Below are 6018 nucleotides of genomic sequence, written 5' to 3'. Positions count from 1 at the left end.
GCCCAGCTCCAGGATATCTGCTGTCATTCAATGAAACCAATCAATAACCAGCCGGATAACCAGGCCAATCAACCAATAAACGGCCGGAAAACCAGGCGAATCAGCCAATGAACAGGCTCCTTTACCAACAGTCATCATGCACAGCAATCATTACAGGAACACCACAGCCAGCCAATAATAAATACCATGCTACTGCAGTCAGCCAATAATAAGCAGCCTGCTACTACAGACAGCCAATTTTTTTTATTCGTTCAAGGGATGTGGGCTCTGGCTAGGCTATCATTTATTGCCCATCCCTAATTGTTCTTTGAGAAGGTGGTGGTGAGCTGCCTTCTTGAACTGCTGCAGTCCATATGGTGTAGGTACACCCATAGTGCTGTTAGGGAGTAAATTAGAGGATTTTGACACAGCGATGGTGAAGGAATGGTGATATAGTTCTAAATCTGGATGGTGTGTGACTTGGAGGGGAGAAGAACTTACAGGTGGTGGTGTTTCCAATGATTTGCTGCCCTTTTCCTTCTAGATGATAGTGGTTGTGGGTTTGGAAGGTGCTGCCTAAGGAGGCTTGGTGAGTTCCTGCAGTGCATCTTATAGATGGTGCACACTGCTGCTACTGTGCATCGGTGATGGAGGGAGTGAATGTTTGTGATGTGGTGTCAGTCAAGTGGGTTGCTTTGTCCTGGACAAAGCTTCTTGAGTGTTGTTAGAACTGCACTCATCCTGGCAAGGGGAGAGTATTCCATCACACAGAGATAAAAACAAAAAACTGCGGATGCTAGAAATCCAAAACAAAAACAGAATTACGTCTGTGGAAGGATCATGAGGACTCGAAACGTCAACTCTTTTCTTCTCCACTGATGCTGCCAGACTTGCTGAGTTTTTCCAGGTAATTCTGTTGTTGTATTCCATCACACACCTGATTTGTGCCTTTTAGATGGCGGACAGGCTTTGGGGAGTCAGGAGGTGAGCTACTCATGGCAAGATTCCTAGCCTCTGACCTGCTCTTGTAGTTGCAGTGTTTTTATGGCTAGTCCAGTTCAATTTCTGGTCAATAGTAACTCCCAGGAAGTTGATAGTGGAGGATTCAGTGATAGTAATACCATTGAATGTCAGGGGGCGATGGTTAGATTTTCTCTAACAACAACAACCATCTTCCAGTCAGCCAATAATAACCAGTCTGCTATTGCAGACAGCCAAAAGAAATGCCCTGCTCCTTCAGACAGCCAATACTAACCAGCCTGAGACTGCAGACTGTCAATAATGAGCGGCCTGCTACCACAAATAGCCAACAATAACTGGCCCACTACTGCAGACAGCCAATAATAATCAGTCTGCTAAATAATAAAGCCAGCCGGAAAATAATGTTCTGAATTCAGCCAATAAACGAAAGATAGACTGCATTTATACGTCACCTTTCACAACGTCTCAAAGCATACATCTGCCAATGAAATACTTTTGAATTTGTTACAATTATTGGGTTTATATGATTGTTATGGTTTGTGATTTTAATTTAAGGTAAAATAAAGGGGTCATGTGACCTGTTTTGACTCTACCTGACAGCAAGCCTGGGTAGTTTGATTGTTAAAAATTAAAGGAGGCTCAGATTGTTTTGCTGGGAAGAAGATGCAAGGTGTTTACACTTGGAGGCAGTGGCACCTAACAGTAGATACACTATGAGTCTCCAAAGTCTCAGCAAAGTGTTGAGAACATTGAGTTGTAAACAGTTGTGCTTTAAACTGTCCGTTTACTTCCAAGATGAAAGAAGAGTTAGGACTTCAAGGATAGCTAATCAGCATTTCTGTTTAAGAGCAGGGGAATTATCCCCTCTTAAACAATATAAAATCCATCACCTTTCTACTTCCCTTTAGCTCTGAAGAAGTGTCATATGGACACGAAATGTTAACTCTGTTTCCCTCTCCACAGATGCTGCCAGACTTGCTGAGTTTTTCCAGCATATTTTGTTTTTATTTCAGATTTCCAGCATCTGCAGAATTTTACTTTCATCATAATCAGCATTTCTATCTGGATACAAGGCCCATATGATTTACAATGTCATGAAGATGGGCTTTGGCAGGGAAAGGGTTTCTAAGACATTCCTGAAACTCACAGACAAGTTTGTCTGCTACGATCTAGCTATCTGATTTCACTGGTCAATGAGGTGACAAACTGACATTCCCTTCACAGGAAGAAATGTTTGTTTATATATGTAGATATTGCATTTTTGTCTACTGAATTGAGAAATCATATGGGTTAGCTATTTGGTTAAGTTTATAGTTCAATTATTTCCTGAAACACAGCTTTCAATCATTGGAAAGAGACCATGTCAATTATTTCAAACTAAATCTACATGACATATCTTTGGAAGGAATGTGCTAGTTGTTAAGCGAACAGCATGGGAATCCACAAACTGGAGTCTATATCACTCTTGAGACATATGACATTATTTTACCAGGGAAACATTAAAGAGCAAACAAAACCACAAGCTAAAATTAATGATCTAACAGCGGCCTGATCTAATTGAAGGAGTGGATTATTGCACTCGCTACAATAAAGATGTCACAAATTCCCTCTTATCGTTAGAAAGGTGGATGAGCTAGCAGGTAGTCACAAAGTCTCATGCATAGTCAAGTTCTGGAGGTTCCCAGGGCCTTTGCATGTCTCTTTAACATTAAAAAGGGGACTTACACTGTTGGTGCTGTTTGGGTCAGCTTCAATTAAAAAGTTTACTAGTTTACATTTAACTCAGAATCTAACAGCCTCCTCCTTATGGAGGCCTATATATAACATAAAGCATTGGACTTCCAGCATTTCAGTTGAAAATCTCACACTTACATGGTGCAGGGGGTGGAAGAGAAACCATCATTAGAAATGTAGTCGTTACATTCAGCCTGGTAGAACTGGAACCACACAAGAGTACTCACACAGATCTGGACAATGGGGGATTTGCAATTCACAGTTTGTCAAATGCCGCAGAGGTGTTGAAGGGGACAAGAGGTAGTGACATGCTCAAGCATAGTCACATACAATAACCTTTGTAACATTGTCCAGGGCAGTATCAGTGCTATGGACAGGACTGAACACAGACAAGAGGGATTTGAAGGCTGAGTTTTGGGTCAGATTGACATTGAGATGGGGGTCATGTTTGAGGACTTTAAAGCAGAAAGGAAGGTTAGAAATAGGTGAGAGTTAGAAAAGATGGATAGGAAAAGGATTTTACAGGGGGAGCAGGATGACAGCAGTTTAGAAAGAAGGAAGGAATCATGCCTAAGGAAATGGATCTATTAATAATGTCAGCTAGCAAAGGGCACTGAATGTGTAGTTGAATTATCTGGAGTTCACAGAAGAGGGAATCAAGGCAGAAGGAATCAAGAGGTCTCCTAGGAGAGATTAATTTGGAGATGAACATAACACAGATAGCTGGTGGAATATATAGGCACATAATATATGTCAGTGGGAAACCTGTTGTTAAATATAGAGAGAAGGAAGTCCAGACGGGGAAGTGTCTGTGATGGACAATGTAAAGGCGAGGCATGGGTCAAAATTCGAAGCATAGTTAAGAAAGATTAGCATGAAACCACAAGATCCTGTGGTGTAGTGGGTAGCATCCCTGTCTCTGAGCCAGGAGGTTCAGGATTTGATGGCCACAGGAACTGTGTTCATAACTTGACCAAACAGTTGATTATCAGCCTGCAAATGCTCCCGATTTCCTATGGCAGACAGTAAGAGTGGGAGGGTCTCCTGGTCAGCCATAACCTGAAGAAGGCAATGGTAAACCACTGCAGTACCTTGCCAAGCATAATCATGGACCAACACAGGGAAGCTCATGGTCACCAAAGCCCTCTTAGGGCATGTTACCCAAAGAGAGAGAGTGTGAAATGACAAGAACAGCACCAGTTGTGAGTTTAATTCAGCAAGAGACCAAGGAGGGGGCTTGAGTAGGAATTGGAAGAAAGAATGTTGGCATTATCCTACACAAAGATAGGTGTTGCTGGAATATATGTGGTTTCCCCTGGCAGCATCTATTGTGTGAAGGAAATGAGTGAAGTTAAAAGAGAAACTATTCAAGGTAAGTGGATGATGAGCCAGGGAGAAGGTAATGATACTGAATGGAAAAAGCTGAGATCCCAAAGATGGGTAGAGGCCTAAAGCAAACCTCTTTATCTATGCTGAAAATGTGAGTAGGTCTAGAGAACAAGTGACAAATGATGTCAGATTTTTATGCGTGGGGACATAATCTCCCTTATGCAACAATGGATGGCAAACCGGGTGATGTTGTAAATATCACTTGCTCCAACCTGGAAGGAATCAAACAGACAAAAGTTAATAGCCATGGTCATCTTCACAGCCACTGCCAATGCCATCCCCACCCTGATCTGAGGCAAAAGGTGGCAGATTTCAGTGAGACCATCCTAAGCGAAGTGGAAATGTCTGACCCAATGTTTTTTGCTGTGGTTCAGGTAGGAGAATTGCTCCCTGAACACCATGGGTGAATATGGCCTCTTGCTTCCTATTCCAGCAGTTTGTCCTGCTATGTGTTTCTCATTCTCCCTGCCATGAGCTAGTCCAATGGGAATACATACTGCTGTACCTATGAATGGGAGCAAGTTGTTTGCGCAGAGTCCTTGAATTCAAGCCAAAGTCCTTCAGCACCTGTCACACCACTCCTATGAGACTTTAGCCACAGTAAATAATTCTAGAAATCACCAAACACTTCAACATTGCAGTAACAGCAAGTAGAAATTAATCAGCAACTAACTTGTAAGTATTTGACAACTGATTAAAAAGCACTGATGTTTTTATCTCTGCAAGATTAAGCGAGGATGCTGGCTGGAGTGTAGAGCTCCAAAATGGCACCATTGGCATGTTGTAATGATCTGCCTACTCTGCATACTTCCAGCAGGCGATCCCTGTTTATACACTAATGCCCGCAGCAAAATGGCATACATTGCGCTCACACCTAAAATGTACTCATGTGCCGTGGACACCATTTGCAGTCAAAATGGTATTTGTAGTGCTGTAAAAGTGGGCACTAAGGAGCCAAATTTTAAACCCCGTGGTTTCAGAAAATAAAGCGCTGGAGGTTAAAATATTAAGATTGGAAGTTTAGTTTCATGGCCAAAACTGAGGGGCTCTTAAAAACACAATTTTTTAACTATATCTTGGTACATCTCCTCAAAAAAGGTCCTGCTTTTGCTGCGTGGAAACTTCCTTTTTCCACCTTAAGTACTTTGAGATGTTATCCTGAATGAAGAATCATATTATAATTACAAACTGCTCACCTAAAAATTGGGAAAGTTTGTTAATGAATGTAGTTACAGATCCAAATGTGGAAACTTTTCCATAGAATTAAATTTTCAATTTCAAATTTAAGTGCATTTATATTATATAATATACATATATAGGTGTGTGCATATACATATAGTAGTGATATTGTCACCGGAGTAGTAATCCAGAGGCTCAGGCTTAATGCTCTGGGGACATGGGTTCAAATCCCAGCATGGCAGCTAGTGGAATTTAAATTCAGTTAATTAATAAATGGAATTGAAAGCCAGTCTCAGTAATGGTGGCCGTAAAACTATCATTGACTGTTGTAAAAACCTGCCTGGTTTGCTAATGCCCTTTAGGGAAGGAAATCTGCCATTCTTACCACATGTGATACCAGACCCACAGCAATGACTCTTAACTGCCCTCTGAAACAGCCAAGCAAGCCATCCTTACATATACATATTGCACACACACACACACAATATCCTATGATGTTGCACATGGTACATCTCTCTGTTATGTGTATCCACTGAAGTATTTTTGTTTTTTTCTCTGTTGCCAAAGCTTTTCATCTTGCAGTCACCAGGAGAAATTCAAGAATGTCAAATTTCAAACAATCACAACAATTAATACTAAAGGAGAAAAAGTATGCTGATTGTTTGGTAATTTGGCTCTTATTGGCTGAGGCATTAACCTGGAGAAAGTAACACAGAACTATAGACTCCCCATGCTTCTGGGGTAACTCAAAAAAGG

This window comes from Carcharodon carcharias, chromosome 2 (genome assembly GCF_017639515.1).
Source record: "Carcharodon carcharias isolate sCarCar2 chromosome 2, sCarCar2.pri, whole genome shotgun sequence".
Lineage (NCBI taxonomy): Eukaryota > Metazoa > Chordata > Chondrichthyes > Lamniformes > Lamnidae > Carcharodon > Carcharodon carcharias.
Note: the sequence above shows the minus strand (reverse complement) of the source record.